The sequence below is a fragment of the Sitophilus oryzae genome, unplaced genomic scaffold, assembly GCF_002938485.1.
Source record: "Sitophilus oryzae breed Bouriz unplaced genomic scaffold, Soryzae_2.0 scaffold_127_pilon_pilon, whole genome shotgun sequence".
Lineage (NCBI taxonomy): Eukaryota > Metazoa > Arthropoda > Insecta > Coleoptera > Curculionidae > Sitophilus > Sitophilus oryzae.
The window spans coordinates 86,759-105,829 of record NW_022145926.1 but is presented as its reverse complement, the minus strand read 5'-3'; the positions used below and the strand labels follow the sequence as shown (position 1 = coordinate 105,829).

The 19,071-nt window shown below is 32.2% G+C and overlaps 1 protein-coding gene across 1 annotated transcript in view; it reads left to right on the top strand.

Annotated features, from left to right (window-relative positions):
- The window catches only part of LOC115874421 (myb-like protein D), a gene marked incomplete in the record, with an annotated part of 34,098 nt that overhangs the window by 6,013 nt on the left and 9,014 nt on the right, over window positions 1-19,071 (top strand).

Genomic DNA, 19,071 nt, shown 5'->3' with positions numbered 1-19,071 from the left:
ACATGTGTTTTAACTCTTTTGAAGAATAATAACTTTTCGTCCGTACCTGTATAAGACTACTGAGTGAAAAAATATACATTACGTGATTTTTTATGTAAAAAATATCTCTGGGTAAAAATCGCTACGAGCAACCGTTCTCAAGATATTTAGAATGGAAATAGTCAATCGTGTCAGTATTGACAAAAAAATAAACACGTTGAGAGTAGATAGTTATTTGACTGAATTAAAATAAATTTGGGAAATTTTTATTTTTTTTTAAATTAATCATATTTTTTTCTGTGAAAATATGATGATAAAACAGTTTCTGTTGAACTTTTGGCACATAAACATTTCAAATTTATGATTTCCGTATAATAACTTTTTAGTCAACTTGTTTAATTTATGTCAATGATGACAGGTATTGATAATTTCGATTCCAAATATCTCGAGAACCATTACTCGTAGCGATTTTTAGCAAGAGACCATTTTTACGTAAAAAATGTCGTAAATATATTTTGTTTTACTCAGTAGTTTTACAGAAGTACGGATTCTACACCCTGTATCTCCATAACGAAGCATTCTAAGACATACATTTATACGAACTTCTTTATTTATTTTTATCTGAAGAATATGCTACCGAAGATTCTGGAATACAGTTCGCAGCACCCTGTATATACTATTTATTAAAAAAAAGCACGTGACCGCATTTACGCAGAGAACTTGCCGAAATGATAATAATGTAAAAGAAATGATGACATTTTTTATATACACATATACTGCCATTACTCGCTGACGAGTATTTGACACGTATCAAAAGATGGTCACGCAACGCGTTTTCTTTCATGAGCTTTTCTGTGACTGAAAAGCCCAATACGTGATGTTATTTGTCTACCGCACTCTACCTTGCCTCTTAACTTTTTGGTTCTCGCTGTTAACTGAGTTTACAGTTCTTCTCCATTGAGTTCTATTGTGAGCTGCTACTTCCCACTCATTCTGCACATTAATCCCCTTTAAGTTTTCGTGGAAAATGTCCTTGTACCTTTTGAGTTGTCCACCTGGCCTCCTCTTACCGTCTAAAAGCTCACCGTAAAGCAGTGATTTTGGTATGCGGTTTTCTTGCATTCTGCATACGTGACCAGCCCATCTTAGTCGGGATTTTGTAACCATAACTTCAATACTCGCAGTTAACTTTTTTCAAGAACCGATATACGTTTGAGATGATGGAACCATTTTGATTCTTAAGAGTTGTCTAAGGTCTGTTGCAACTTGTTTAATGCGTTCATCTGTCGGCGGTACGGCACCCAGGTTTCGCTCCCATATAACATGGTGGGGATTATTATTGCTCGGTACACTGCAAGTTTCATTTTTTGTGCTCAGGTTATGGTTTAGCAAAAACCCTGTCTTTAATTTCCAGAATGCTCTTGAAGCGCTGCTAATCCTGTGCTAAATTTCAGAGTCGATATTGGCCTTTTCGAAATCAAACTCCTGAGATAATTGAATTCCGCCACATATTTCAGTAGTTCTTTTCTCCGATTTTTATAGCATAGTTGTGATCTTCCGGAGGAGTGCACATGATTTTAGTTTTGTCGATGTTTAGCTTAAGGCCCAAAGCCTCGTATGCCCAGGTATATGTGTTCAACATTTATTGTAATTGCTGTACAGTTTTTGCAACTAGAGCGCAATTGTCAGCGTATTGAAGTTCTGTGATGAATTTTGTACGTGTTTTTGCCCTGAGTCTTTTTATGTTGAACAGACCGCCATCATATCTGCATCTATTGCCCAATCCTCTCTCCTGCAGTTTGCTGTCAACTATAATGGAGAGCGCTGCCATGAATATGTTGAATAGGAGAGGTGCTTTAAAAACACATCCCTGCCTAACTCCTGTATTTGTCAGAAGGGATTGCTTAGTGATCCATGATGTGACACACTTGACTGGTTGTTGTTATGGAGGCTTTTTACACTGTAAGAAATTTGATGGGTACCGAAACTTTTTTCATAATTTGCCCAAAGTGCATCTCTGTTCACAGAGTCGAAGGCTTTTGTTAGGTCGATGAATGCAGCATAAAGTTTAGACTGCTGTTCTTTTACTTTTTTCCTGTAGTTGGCGGATGGAAAATATGGAATCGACGGTGCCGCGGTTAGTGCGAAACCCATTTGCGATTCTGGAAGGATGCTTTTTTCTATATGTGGGTGCAGGCGGTTTGACATAATTTTTGCAAGAATTTTCCGCCGATAGCCAAGAGTGAAATCCCGGTAGTTTCCGTAGTCTGAGGCACTTCCTTTGTTCTTAAATATATTCACTATATTTGCGTTGCAAAAGTCTGAGGTACCTCTCCGCTTTCCCATATAACATCGAAGAGAGCCTTAAGATGACCAATAAGTTCTTTACTTGCACACTTATAGATTTCCGCCGGAATCGCGTCACAGCCAGCTGATTTGTTGTTTTTAAGCTGTTTTATGGAGGCCTTTATTTCCTGTTCTGTTATTGGGATGTCTAATACATCGCGGCTGTTATACTGAGGTATTGTGTTTAGCGCTTCCATATTGGGGTTATTTTCTTGGTTAAGGATATGGCTGTAATGCTCTTCCAGCGGTTTCTGATTTGTTCTTTCTCTCTTTAGAAGTTCGCCATTTTTTGCCATGATTGGGCAGCTTGCCTTCTTGGTTGGGCCGTATACTTCTTTACAGCCTCGAAGAATTTACGGTAATCGTGATGCGTGGCGTACTTTTGAATCTGATTAGCTTTCTGTGACCACCAGTTATCTTTTAGTTGGCGTAGTTTTCTCCGAAGCGTGTTGTTGGCTGCTTTAAAGTTGTCTACCAGCCTTGGGTTGTGTGGATTTGCAGTAACTGCTTGATGTGCTCTATGCTTTTGTTCCAACAAAGCCTGTATATGAGGTTGATTTTCGTTAAACCAGTCTGGTTGTTTCTTTTTGTTGGACTTTCCCAGAACAGCTTCGCTGGTTTTATGAATCGCATGACATTTAATAAATCACGAAAAACCAAATAAATGTTTAGCCAAAGTATGCTAAAAGTTATCAAATCAAATAAAAAAGAATAAGATTGAACGTCTTTACATTTTTATCACAGCCCGATGATATTTTGACGTATAAATATTGCCTTTGTAAGCTAAACACGTGGCCCTCTCCAGAATTGAGTGACTGAAAGCGTTTCCCTGCTACGTCAATATTATTCCTCGGATTTGCTGGAGAGAGACCTTCTCCTTCAACTTCCAGACAGTTGCGTGCTTAATAGTGCAGCACTTTGCGGTTGAGTTTCGGATATTAAATTGTTCATAACGGACTGCCGGCTTGTATATTATTCTTCAGTGGTTGAATCGGGTCCATTTTAATTTTTCACTGTCAATTAAAAACTTCTTTACAGCGAAATTGGGGCAAAAAAAGTTTAGCGTGCTGAACAAAACAGATATTATATTAATTATAGGGTTTACAGGGTGTTTTGGAAAAGTGTCTCATTCCTATAACTTTTTTAACGAGATTTGGTATGTTAGTATACAGGGTGGCGCCTCTCATATGCCGCGGAAGCTTCAAGGAGAACGGTAGTTTATATAGAAATAAAATTTTGGCAGCATATGTAGAAAATGTAGAAAGCATTTTATAAAAATATATAGAATTATACAGGGTGTATAAAAAAAAAGTTACATATCAAAGTTGCGTTTTTCTAATGGAACACCCTATATATTAATTGATTTTCGGATTCTAGGAAAAAAATAAAGGTGAGTTTTTTTTAAAGAAGCATATACCTAAAATCTAAGGATTTTGACATATTTCACATTTGGTGAAAATGATGAGTAAATTTTAAATTTCGATAACAGCTACCTAAATTTTAGTTGACCTTGTATAGCCTGATATTTAATTACAGTAACCATTCTTGTTAAACCAAACTGAAATTTGACCCGAAAAGCTATTACTGGGTGAGACAAAATTAATATGGAACATTAGTCACTTTTAAAAGCAAGTTTCTCCTTTATTTTAAATGGAACACCCAGTATATTTTTCCGGTGTTCAATGGGGAATTTATATATCTTCAAAATGTTATTAAGGTTGCCTACCCCTCAGACAAAGATATTCCTAGATATTTTAATTTTTATGATTTTGCGTCAGTAAATCTTTATTATTTGAAAAAATCTAGGTGGCTGTGTGATATACCTTTTGTTAATTTAACAAAATTAAAGATTGTGGAGTAAAATACTCAATGGTAATATAAAAATACACGTTTAAAACATATTTTAATTATTACAGAATTAAAACTAGATATCAAACCTATAATTATACGACAAAAATTAGCTAGATGAAATCAAATGCTCAAAATGCTTCCTTTCCTGTTAACTGCATAAAATGATTCTTTTCAAAAGGATCTTTTCATTTTAAAAGGCATATATGGAGTTCTATCTCGAAAATCAGCTACAATAACTTATCTTATGTTGTTGACACTAGTTGGTCGAGTTTTTTAAACACTGTCTTTAACCATAAAAAAAACAGACTAGATAAAATCAGGAGCATTTTAGAATTCTATTAATTGAATGCACACTGCGTTCACCAACTAATAGAATCATATCAATTCTCTCTGATGTAGGATAAGTTTGCATTTTCGGCAAATTCTTGAGAAATTTTATTGTTTTAACTGACAAAAAATGATAACTAGTTGGACTAATTAGACAGCTATGTTGAAGTAACGTCAGACATATCACAGCCACCTAGATTTTATCAAATAATAAAGATCTACTCAGATCAAATCATGTAAATGAAAATATCTAGGAAAATCTTTGTTTGAGGGGTAGGCAACCTTAATAGTATTTTGAAGAGACATGAATTCTCCATTAAATATCGGAATAATATACTGGGTGTTCCATTTAAAATAAGAGAGTAACATGCTTTTAAAGGTGACCAATGTTCAATATTAATTTTGTCTCACCCTGTATAACTTTTTGGATCAAGTTTTAATTTGATTTAAAGTACAGTAGTTAATTTAACTATATATTAGGCTATAACAGGTAAATTCCAATTTAGGTAGCTTTTATTGCAATATAAAACTTGTTCCTTACATTTTGGTCATATACTTCTCTTATAAAACTCACCTTTATTTTTCTCCCAGAATCCGAAAGTCAATTAACATATAGGGTGTTCCATTACAAAAAACACAACTTTCATATGTAACTTTTTTTTGGGACACCCTGTAGAACTCTCTATATTTTTAAAAAGTGCTCTGAATGCATATGTAGGTTAATATGCTTACAAAATTTCATTTTAATACAAACTGTCGTTCTCCCTGGAGCCTCCGCCGCGTATGAGAGGCGTATGAGAGGCGCCACCCTGTATACTACATAAATTAGAATTGATTGATATACTCAATTAGTTTCCATCACTTCCTGTGTCACCGGAAATAACTACAACTTGTTATTTTTAAGCGTTACCCTTAATATTTTTTAATCTATTGGATAGTTTAAATTATTTTCTCAATAGAATGACATATGTCAACTTTTGCTATTTTCGGCTTGAAAAAATAGTATTTTAAATTTCAATCTTGAGTGCCAGACTGTGTTACAATTATAAAACCATGCACTAATTTTTAATCAGGGAGCCTGGAAAAAATAGATTTGATCGTCTAATGTTTTTCATGACTTCTTGGGTGGTTAGGAGATGCCCAAATCCCATTTTCAATCATAACTCAATTTTCAAATGTAGCAAGGGTGACTCACTGGCATATTATGAAAAATATTATATAATATTTTTTTTACAAACAATTTGGTACCACATACTTGATATTTCGAGTCAAATTGTCTTTATGAACACATTGGAACTCTAGATTGAAACTCAAAATTCCTTTTTTTTAACTAAAACTTCTAAAGTTGACCTATGAGATGTCATTCTATTCAGGATACCATTTTGTATCAAATAAGGTAAAAGAATATCGAGGATTTCAAAATCAAAAATTGTAGCCATTTCTTCCGGTAAAACAGGAAGTGACCGAAAAAATTGAATACGTCAATCAATCCTAATATATGTCATATACTAACATACCAAATCCCGTTTTTTTTATCTGAAAAAATATAAAAATTATAGGGGTGAGCCACTTTTGAGAAACACCTGGTATATGTCATATACTAACATACCAAATCCCTTTTTTGTCTGAAAAAAATAAGAAAATTATAGGAGTGAGTGATTTTTGAAAAACACCCAGTATAGTCTGGCACACTCAAGAAAAATTAATCCGATTTAAGGTTGATTCTCACTATACCTTCCGTATCAGCTATCTTCTATTTCCCTTCCGTTTACATAAAATATTATATCACGTAAATCAATAGGATTAAGGTTGATTCTCACTATACCTTCCGTTTCCATTCCATATCCGTTCCGTATTTTTTATTGTATTGACGCTATACGTAAGCTTCCGTTCCGTATCAGTTCTATACTTTTTATTGTACAATTTATATCATTACGAAAGTTTTATTTTAAAAATTTGTATCTTTTCAAACAGGCAATAGATTCAATTAAGAGGTGAAATAATAAATAAATATCAGCAAAATCTTAACAGAGCTGGTACAAATGTAAGAACTTGACAACGCTGTGTCCGATACGCTTCAGTCAGTCCGCCAAAAAAAAATATATGGAAAGAAAGGATATGGAACGGAAGGGAAACGGAAGGGTGCTGATATGGAAGGTATTGTGAGAATCAACCTTAATGGATACTATCCGTTCCGTTTCCCTTCCGTTCCATATCCTTTCCTTCCATACATTTTTTTGACTGTAGGACTGAAGCGTATCAAGCGTTGTCAAGTTCTTTTGTTCTCTCGTTGTCAATATTTGTTCCAGCTCTGTGAACATTTTGCTAATATTTATTTATTCTTTCACCTCTTAATTAAATCTATTATCTTTTTCAACAGATACAAATTTTTAAAACATTCCATATATTATAAATTAGTGTAGCGTGAATACGATCAAAAATACGAAACGGATATGGAATGGATATGGAGTGGAAAAGGAAGGTATAGTAAGAATCAATCTTTAAGGTTGATTCTCACTATACCTTCCACATCAGCTCCCTTCCGTTTCCCTTTAGTTTACATAAAATATTATATCATTGTAAATGACTAGGACAATGCACACTATCAGTTCCGTTTCCTATCCGTTCCATATCCTCTCCTTCAATACATTTTTTTGGCGGACGAAGTTCTTACATTTGTACCAGATCTGTTAAAATGTTGCTGATATTTATTTATTTTTTCACCTCTTATTTAAATCTATTACCTTTCTAAAAAGATACAAATTTTTTCAATAAAACTTTCGTAATGATATAAATTGTACAATTAAATGTATGGAACTGATACGGAACGGAAGATTACGTATGGCGGCAATACAATAAAAAATACGGAACGGGTATAGAATGGATATGGAATGAAAACGGAAGGTATAGTGAAAATCAACCTTTAAATGAAATTTAGTATGTCGATTGTCGATAGATTGGACCAAGGCCAACTTGATCGTGTACGACACGTATCACTGTGACAGTTTTGACGTAAAAAATATGAAAAGTAAATAAAAAAAAGTAAAAAAATAATGAAAATTGGTCTTCCAATCGCGAGTAAATTTTGTGGGTAGGCTATGTATAGTGATGGATAGGCTCTGCAAAGTTGGATACGACGTTTCGTTTACATCTTCGTCAGGGTGGGACTAAGAATTTGATATTGAAGAAAAATGTGGGTTGATTTCGGCATTGGGGACAGGCTACAGGATGACGCCCTCGACGTTTCAAACCGATGCATGCCTCTAAATGGACGAAATCATAAGGATTTTTCTCTTAACTATGGATGGATTGGAACCAAACTCTTTCATGGATAGAGGTACCCGAATGGAGACGGACAGACCTCATACGGACAGACGGAAGTAAGAAGTTTCACTTCAAATATGTGCTCATAGTGTACAGGGTGGTCGAAATTGGTTTGTTTTAACAGAGAAAACCTATTTTCTGACTGGATAGAGCAAAACCGACAAAGATGTCATGGACTCGATTTCTGAGACACGTTAATGGCATAAACCGCCTGTTGATATTTTCACTACCAACTGAGATACGGGGTCTTGATTTTTCTACCATTTTGAAAATTGCCTATAACTTTTTTAATTCGCTGAATAATAAAATTCTGTAAAGACGTTCTTAAGGCACTTTTTAAGCACAATCCAGTGGCGCAGTGAGTTTTTTTCTATGCTTGCTCTTTTTGTCAGAAATGATAAAAAATATATTTTTTTAAATGGAAATCATAGTTGGCTATGATCTTAAAAAAATGCTGACGTTTAACCATTTCGAACGATATAAAGTTATGGGTACTTATTTCTAAGAATGAGAGAAATAATAGGTTTTTCCTCTTTGTATCGAAGTGTGCCTTGATTTTGTGTTGACCTAGTCGTCTACTTATTTTATATCGCAATTTAATATTCTATATTATTATTTATCTGCATAATTAGAAACTTTTGAAAAGTAGTTTATAATTAACATTCTATATTACTTTTAGTAACTACAATTGAAATCGATACAATAAACAAAGAACAAAACTAAAAAACATATTTTTTGAGTGACGAATATAGTTTTCTAAAAAAATCATCTAAGAAGTTCAAACTGAGCACCTCCTTGTTGAATACATAATAAACATCTTTTGCGCACAGAGTTACAGCGATTTCTTAGGCGAACTGGTATAATAAGTCCAAAAGCTTGCCTAGTAGCCTTCTGCAATTCTTCTCTCGTCCCAATAGTTCTTCCCTTATATATATGGTCTTTTAATTTTCCCCATAAAAAATTCGAAAGAAGTTAAATCACAGGACCTAGCAGGCCAAATATGGTGTCCCTTGTTCCAATCCGATTCTCTCTAAATTCTCCATTTAAGGGCGTTTTAATTGTAATTGGTAAAACTAATATAGAATGTTGATTTATCTTTTCAAAATTCTTTAATTCTGCAGATAAATAATAATATAGAATAAAAAATATTTAGGCAACTAGGTCAACACAAAATCAAGGCCCGCTTCGATACAAAGATAAAAACCCTAATATTTCTCTCAATGTTAGAAATAAATACCCATAACTTTATATGGTTGCAAAGGGTTAAACATCAGCATTTTTTTAAGTTCATAGCCAACTATGACTTTCATTTAAATAATTATATTTTTTTATTATTTCTGACAAAAAGAGCAAGTATAAAAAAAACTGACTATGCCACCGGATTGTGCTTAAAAAAGTGCCTTAAGGACGTCTTTACAGAATTTTATTTTTCCGCGAATTAAAAAAGTTATGGGCAATTTCCAAAATGGTAAAAAAATCAAAAAGACCCCGTATCTCAGTTGGTAGTAAAAATATCAACAGACGGTTTATTATTTTTTAGTTTATTATTTTTATAATTATTTATTTTTTTTTAGCTATTAAACGTGTCTCAGAAATCGAGCCCACGACATCTACGTCGGTTTTACTCTATCTAGTCAGAAAGTAGGTTTTCCCTGTTAAAACAGACCAATTTCGACCACCCTATACACACAATTTGTTTAAAGTGTAAATATGGAATAAAGTAAAAAATACCGTGGGTGTCATGTCAAAACCCAAAGTTGAAATAGGAAGTTGAAAACCGAAAAAATTGAACACAAGTCAATCAATCTTATCCACACAAGTCAATCAATCCTATATAAGTCAATCAATCCTAATTTATGCCATATACTGACATACCAAACCACGTTTCTTGTCTGAATAAAAAAGAGAGTTATAGAGGTGAGCTACTTTTGACAAACATCCGATGTAGTGCCCAAAAAAATTAAATGCAAAATTTAATAAAAAATAATTATATATTTTTGATATAGTCTACATGAAGGTCACAATTGAAGAAAATATTCTGATTTGAAATAGCAGACTATTAAAATCCATCTAACTTAACATTTTACATAAGAGAGTTAAGCTGAGATATAGAAAAAGAAAGACGAAAACGTAATAAAACTCCAATTTAAAGATCCACCTTCGACCCACTTCGCTATAAACACCGGAGAGGATCTATTTTTGATGGACTGCGAAGTGGCACATGTGGCCCGAGGATACTTTTTCAATTTATTTCTAATACCGGGTTGTTGAATTACTACTAGAATACAATATTTCAAGGCAGATGACGCATCTATTCGATAATCTTTTTATTCGAATAGTTTTCAACGAATGTTTTCTTACTATCGAATTATTCGAATGAATTGCAACTACCGAATGTTTCGATAGTATTCATTCGATAGTTCCCACTACTAATTTAAATAAGATGTTTGAAAATATATAGCTGTTTTTGCACACATCAATTCAATTTGTGATTAACTGTACTGAAATAAAAACAAATTAAGAGAAATGGGGTGGTCTATCAACTATAACATGAAAAGCATCATCCTATTTCCAAGTCTTCTATTAATTTCACTTATTAAACAACTATAATTATTCAATAATCTTGATAATTCTTGGAACTCTCAGATATCGTCAAAACATGAAAACAAAAATTTACTTCCTATAGTTCTTACGTCCCTTTAACTGAAATATGTATAAGAAACAGGGGAGTTAATATTCTCACTGAGAAAGTTTCTCAGTGAATCTCTTCGGATCTGCGGTAAAATACCTTAATTCTTATTAAATAATTTCAATAATCTATGTTTTTATTTATGACAACCTAATAACCTAACTTTAACGCCAACTTGGCAATCCTGAAAAATATTATTGTTAACCAAAGATTAAATCAATTTCTGAATTCGCTAACGCCAACTTATTTTTCATTAAAAAAAATACCAATTTTCGTAACTAGGTCGGCCATATTGAGGAACTTTTAAAAGAATAGTACTATAGTTGAATAGACTTTACAAAACCACACTTTTATTGTAAAAGCTCTAATTTAACATACAGAATGGCTTTGTTTATCAGATGTAATTCCAGGACTTGGTTAAAATAATTTAAACTGTAATTACTTCAAACTTCAAGCTACTCATAATTGGCTTAGGTAGGTATCTAATGAAAATTTTATTCAGATCGTGATAATAACAAAAACATCTAAACATGTTTGTTTATTTAAATACCTAGTTACTTCAAATCCCCGTTAGCTATTAAAAGTTATTAATTATAATTAACTGAGGTTGACACCTTCGCTGTTACTACAACAAAGTTAACAATCCCACGATACATTAAGCGATAAATATTTAACTTAATTTGGAGTTCTGATTGTCTTATTATAACATTCTAAATAATATGTACATACCGTGGCATCGTCGTTGATAACAGGAACTGCCATGCAAATTTTAAACTAACCAAATATTGCCTCCCCTATTAATTTTATAGCTAAGTCATAAATAGTTTTTTAATGGTCTGCCTCTGTTAAGTACACATGCCAAATTTGAACAATTTTGGATAAGCCGACTTTAAGTAATTTAAGAAAACTGCCTCTATTTTTAAATTAAAACTGAATAGGTAAAAATGCAAAACCAGGCAAATGTCGACATACCTTAAGTTGCCAACCTATAATTTTATCATTGTCAAATGTAATTTGTTGTACTCTATACACTACTATGTCATTGCACCTACGCTTAGGGTCCTTGGCATGTATTTTGAATTTTGATTTTTTTTTAAAAATACAATTTATAATATAATAATAGCTCCCGTATATAGCGTTTAACGTCTTGGGAGTAGCAAAGTACAGCTTGCCATACTAGAGCCGTTCGGTATACAAGGAAGGTAATGTGGCTAGCACTACGCTTCAACCGCCTATTATTACCTCAGGATTGTGAATCCCAAGTACTCATTTAAGGCTGAGTCGACCTAGGTACCCAAACTATTTTTATTTTAATAAAAATAGTCGGCTGATGAAATGCCGGGTGTGGGAATCGAACCCACTACCTTCAGATTGGTAGACGAGAGCCTGTACCTCTACGCCACCGGGCACCTTAAAAATACAATTTGACATTAACAAAATTAAACTTGTACGAAATTATTACTAGTCAGCTAATTATTACAAGAAATATATGTTTCCCCAAAAAAAGAAAATTTATAATTTTTAAATCATTATTTTAAAGTCATATACAAATCAACTAAGCGCACTAGGAACTGAATGCACTGAATTAATCGATAAATAATTATTTTTAAATAAAAATTTTAGTTATCACACCTCTGCATTAAATATTTTACTGAAGTCTGTCAAACCCACTGGGCATTGTGAGCCTTAATTATATTTTTTTATTTCGTCGATTTACATCAAAAATTCAATTTACAGTTGCTTACAGTTACTATTTTTGAATAAACTAAGAAATATGATGAAATAACGATGATGAAATATTTTCTTTCAGCCATTTTTATTTAGACCGAATTTAATTTTGTAATTCCATTTGGAGATGTTAAATATTTGTTTTTGTCGCTTTGCATTTAAATTTGATTTTAAATTTTTTGACGTATAATTATCCTCATATAATAGAGGATAGTCTCTTATACCAAAACTAGATATCAATTTTGTAATCAAAAGTTTGACAAATCATGTAATATAGTTCCAATTATTTTATATAATTTTTAATTTTCACGTTATATTTTTATTAATTTAACAGTTTTAAATTATTTTTATTTTATTAAAAAAACATTACAGGCTTCCAATTTTGCATTTTTAAGGAGTTTATGAATTTTAATAAAAACTTTTTCTACATGAAAATATGGTTATTCTTTTAACTTTATTCACCGTAAAAAAGATAACTTTGCTTGAAGTTTTAGAGCTGTAAGACCAGGCGGATGAAACTGCCATTTGAATTTTGGAAACACGGCGGAGTTTCTGCCAGTAGATGGATAGATGGCGCTGCGTAGAAATTTCATCTAAAGTCCCTAGATATTCATCTAGGGACTTTAATTTCATCATGATTTTATCAAGTTATCCACAGAGTATAGTTTAATTAACGAATTCGTTTGATTCTCTGTAGAGTAATTGGAGTAGTTGGAGTAGTTGAAAAATAGAAATATTTATATAAAATGTTGATAATTTAACAGTGATGTGCTTTGTTACCTTATCAACAAATATTGGTATGAAGTTGCTTTCGCCAGAAACAATTATAATTAAATAATTTAATAAAAATTTAAAAGTGACCCGGATCAGTTAGATGAATAAAATAAATTGAAAAGTAAACGTCATTCCATATTTGGCCAGTCTGTGAGTTTCTAAAGTGAAAGTGAATTGTGATTTGTTTTTATGGGAATTTTAGTGTGTTCTGTGATGTCAGGTGGGAATGATTCCTTGATTAGATCCATTGACTCGCCTAGGGGTACTCTCGTGAATAGAGATACCACATCGAAGCTTACCATGATGTCAGATGGTTCCAGTTTTATATCTTTTAGCTTTTGGACGAAATGCGTTGAGTCCTTCACATAAGTTTGTGTTGCCGACTTTCGGTTGTAGGATCGTAGTCAAGTATTTAGCTAAGTTGTAAGTAGGCGATCCTGGAGCACTCACTATCGGTCTAAGTGGGACACTAGCTTTATGAATTTTTGGTAGTCCATAAAGGCGTGGTGGTTGAGCTTCCGAGTTAATTAATTTTGATTTCAGATGTTCCGGGAGTGAGGAGGCCTTGATGAGTCTGTTGGTGTTTCTGACAATTACTTTATATAAAAAATATATAAATATACTTTATACATAATAAAGTTCACCATATAAGTTCAACATATAAGTTCAACATATAAGATTACAGTTCAACATATAAGATAATTAATATCCCTGTGATAATTTTTATGAAATTTCTCATAATCAAAACAAATTCTTTCAACAAAATGGCTGTCTAAGAAATTTAGAATATCAATTTAAAGTTTTATTTAAATGAGGATTGAATCAAGAACTTGTATAACATTTCATATTAAAAGCTTAATTTTTAAGGTTGTGCAGTAATTTTAAGGGTAAGGGTACGGTTTTAAATAAATATGAAATATACAAATTTGCGAAGACAAACAAGTAATTTTTAAAAGATTATTTATTTATTTAAACGAGTATAATCATTAATCATTTAGTTTGAAAATATATTTTTATTTACTTATTTATACATTTTCTATACACTTGTATTATTGATAAACTTTATATGTCCTGTTTTGTTTGTAAAAAAATGTTTCGGGTCATGGGGAATAGATTTACTAACAAATTTGTCCCTTTACTTTCTGTATTATACAACGCGAATTGTAAGATGTTTCTATTTGAATAGGTTATTAAAGTTTAGATTAAAGTTATACCAAATTAGATACACGTTAACTAATATGCCTTTTATATAAGGATTTATTTAATTATAATTTATAACCTTTTTTTATAATTATTTATAACTGATCGTATAAATTCTGATAACTTTTATATATACTTGTATGGTATTGAATGTGTTATATGTATTTTTATTAAGAAATGTTATAATAAAATAATCAAGTTACAAATTTATCGTGTTTTATTCTAATTTCAGGGATAATTTCAATCTAGATTATTAATTTATTTGTATCAAAATACATTATTTTTATTTTGTAAATGTTTTGTTACAAATAAATTAATAATCAAGATTGAAATTACCAAATATAAGTAAAAAACTTATGAACTGGCAGTAAAGGTCCATTTATAAATATGGCGCGAACCTTTAGTTCTGCCAGTAGCCCGCTTGGATCGCGGCGAGCGCGTGTTTCCAAGCTTTAACATAGGACTTTTCATTTCTTTCAGTTAGTTATTTATGTGTAAGACTATAGACGAATTAAGAAAGATACTTTTTATACAGAGAGAGTTTTCTACAATGTTCTTTTATCTATATATCTTGGTATCTTGGAAACTACTGGAGCCAGAGAGTCTGTTAAATGGGGAAAGATTTGCAATTTTGGTCAAATATAATCGCCTTTCGGACTTTGAAAAAAGTTTATGGCTTCCTAGATATTTCGGAAAAAAAAAAATTTGGCTATTTTAAAAAATTCTCCCTAAGTCCATTACAATCAATTTTAGACAAAAAGTTTTCAGATAAAAGTTAAAGATAATCACATCCGTAATGAGATTCTGCGTTTTTTTTAAAGACTGTCATTTTCCACATATGACAAAATATATATATATATATATATATATATATATATATATATATATATATATATATTATTTGGGACAATAAGTGGGTCTTAAAATAAATTTAGCAAAAAGTAAAGTAATGTATGTACAACGAACTAGTGGAAAGAAAAGACATTCTGATAAATAACACAACACTGAAAATAGTAGAAGAATATATACAGGGTGGCGCAGGTATATATTCACCTCGGTTGATAATAATACGAAAACAGAAAGATCTATAAACAAAATATTTTATGGGTACACAGAATTCAGAAATGTTTCGAAAAAAAAACATATTATATCATATAAACATAGCTTATATCGCTGAAAAGTCTAAAAATGTAGTCTTTTATGAAGCCATGACCAAATATGGTTTCAGTTAAAAACTATAGGTTTGTGTTATATGTCAAAAACGGCAGGCTCTAAAAAAACGGAGAACACAATCTCATTAAGGATGTGATTATTTACAACATACATATATCTGAAAACTTGGTGTCTAAAATAGATTATAATGGAATTACGGAGCATTTTTTCAAATATCCGAAATTTGTTTTTTCGAAATATCCAGTAAGCCACAGACTTTTTCAAAAATCCGAAAGGCGCATATATTTGACCTTAGAAAACTGCAATTCTTTCCCCATTTCACCGACTCCCGATCTCCAGTTATTCCCAAGAATCATAGCCAATATCGTAGAAAACTCACTATGTATATTGGGGCCAATTAATTAAGCCCGATACAAATTAGATCATATCATAGATATATTTTAACGTTACATTTTTATTTTCAAACGAACAATTTTGTTCCACTCCCTGTATGTATAAAACGCACATCATAGCACGTCACCAAGAAATAATGGAATTGAAAGAAATAAAGAGTGAAATATTAGTATTCAGAAAAGGAGTTTCTTTACTTAGATCAGTGCCTAAATCTTAAGAATTCAATTTGCAACACACGCACTCGAAAGGGTAGTGAGAAAAAATATCTAAGAAAAAAAGTTGACAAAAAGTTTTCTAGACTAGAGATCCATTGCCTACAGAAGCTAATAATACCCTTTTTAAGACTGAGGGTTTGAGAAAGAGGTTAAACTTACTTTCCCTACTAAAAATAGAAAAAAAAATCTACCTTCTCTACTACCTCCATAGACTTAATTTTAAGTCTATGACTACCTCAGTAAGAACTCGAAGCAAGTATACCGGGTCTTTCTGAAAAGTGGCTCACCTCTACAACTTTTTTTAGTGTATCAGATAAATAAACGAATGGTGCCCGGTGGCGTAGAATGGTGTAGGTGGCGTGGGTTCGAATCCTACACCCGGCACTCATCATCAGCTCATCAGCCGACTATTTTTATTAAAACAAAAATAGTTTGGGTACCTAGGTCGACTCAGCCTTAAATGAGTATTTGGGATTCACAATCCGGAGGTAATAGTAGGCGGTTGAAGCGTAGTGCTAGCCACATTACCTTCCTTGTATACCGAACGGCTCTAGTATGGCAAGCTGTACCTTGCCACTCCCAAGACATTAAACGCTATACAGACTGGACCACCGCAGTAGTAACATAGGCAGAACCGGACGAATTAGCGTATACCCGTCCGCCGGATAAAAAGCAGGCGAAAAAATGCGATAAAATAAAAATAGGTAGATATGTGATAAGAATGTTTCAGAATTTGAATTTATTCGTGTTTTAATAGCCAAAAGGAATACATGGATTCTCGCGACAGTTTTCTCGTGTAAAATTTATTTTTTAAGTAAAATAATGGATGTTTACGAGTAAGTTCGTGAGAAAATTCAAATTGTAAAATAGTATTTCCAAAATAGGTCTTATCGGGATATACAAACAATTTTTCCACAAACTTTTGTAGACAGGCCAATTCCATCTTTACCTACTGTATCAAGAGTTATTAATAATTTTGAAGCACATGGGTGCGTGTTCCCACAAAAACACAAAAAGCCTGATGTGTTGATTAATGAAGAACAGGAGTTAAAGCAAGTGTTGATTTGTGCTACCGCGGATCAAAATCCCACGTTTTCAAGTAATCAAATTGCTGAGGTGGTTGCCCTGCCCACAATGCCCGTATTGTTCAAGAATATTTGAACAATACTTTTCCCAACCATTTAATTAGTGGATATGGAACTATTTTGTGGCCCGCTAGAGCACCAGATCTTTCTCCCAATGATTTCTTTTTGTGGGGTTATGTAAAATCCAAAGTGTATGGTCATAATAGGGCTAATAATCTGGATGAGCTTCAAGTAAAAATGCGAGAGGCTTTCCAAACTATTAGCCCTAATATGTTAGCCAATGTCAGACGGGGATTTTACAACGTTCTGTCTAGCACAAGAAGGTGGTCTTTTTGAACACTTGTTATAACTTTTTTTTTATTTAGAGTAGGTAATATTTTAGTTTTTTTGGGGTTTAGAGAATTTATTTATTTTTAGTTTTGCTTGTAAACACACTCAAATAAAAATATTTAAGTATTTTTATTTTAAATGTTACCTTAAGTGAAGGTAAACGCTTAAAATGAAAATAATAAATACTCGGCACTCCTCGCGTCGTATTCCTAGTCTGTCACGAATGACCCGTCCAAGCACAACTGCAACTGTGTACTGCCTGACCAGTCGACTAGCCGACAGTGAATCTCGAATACGAACGCAAATCGGGTAAACGTAAATTCGTCCGGCAACTTGCTATATTAGCCTGGTCTTCTCTATATACGGGAGCTATTATTATAGATAAATAAACAAGATTCGGTACATAACATAGATCAGGACTGATTTACGTATTCAATTGTTTTCAATCGCTTCCTGTTTCACCACCGGAAATGACTACAACTTTTGATTTTTAAATAATTAACTCTCGGTATTTTTTCTACTTTATTTTTAGAAAATGACACTCTGGCTAGAATGGCATATCATAAGTCAACTTTTGACATTCTCAGTTAAAAAATCGTATTTTAAATTTCAATCTATAATTTCATGGCTATGTTAAAAACACTAATTTTTAATCAAAGAGCGTTGGAAAAATAGATTTCATCGTCTAAATATTTTTCGTGTTTTGTACTGGCCGATTAAAAGATGCTCAAATTGTATTTTTAATTATAACTCAATTTTTTCAAATGACACGAGGGTGACATATTTGGAAAAGAAAAAGGTCATTAGCATATTTGGAAAAATATTTTTTAGGCATAATTTAGTACCACACATTTTTTTAGGTATTTTGAGTCAAACTATCGTTACATTTACGGCCATGGCACTCTAAATTTAAATTTAAAAAGCTATTTTTTATAATTAAAAATGTGAATAGTTGATATATGATATATCATTCTATCAAATCTACCAAATGAAGTAAAAAAATACCGAAGGTGAACTTGTGATTTAAAAATCACAACTTGTAGTCATTTCCGGTGAAACAGGAGGTGAACTAAAACAATTGAATGCGTCAATCAATCCCAATTTATGTCAACTGTTTAATTTATGTTACTGTTTTACTAGTAAAAATGTTGACTTTTAATGTCTCTTTTTATTCAAGAGTTTGCCACATTTTACAATAGCGTTTTACAGCTGACAGTTTAGTCGTATGAATTGAAAAACCATCCAAAATAGTTATTGATACCTCATAAGTTTCGACAAAAAAGAAAATTTTTAAGATTCCTAGATTGAGTTATAATTTGACATATACCAAAGATAATGTTGCCATATTCTGCTTGGGTATGTTTTATAAAATAGTAAATCAGGATGATCATGTTAATTTCATGCTATGGAAGCATTTATTGAAAAGAAATCCGAAAACCAATTTGTTTCTGAAGCAAATGATAAAATAATCCTATTAAAAGTAATGTAGCTTGTAAGAAATATTACCAAAATAATATCAAATCACCTCTGGCCGATTGAATTCGTTTTTAAAACAAAATACAAAATTGAAAGTGCAGGTTCGATTTTAATTTTCTCAAAGCCTCCTAGTCTGCCTGACAATCAACATAATACGTAACTAGAACGAAGTACACAACAT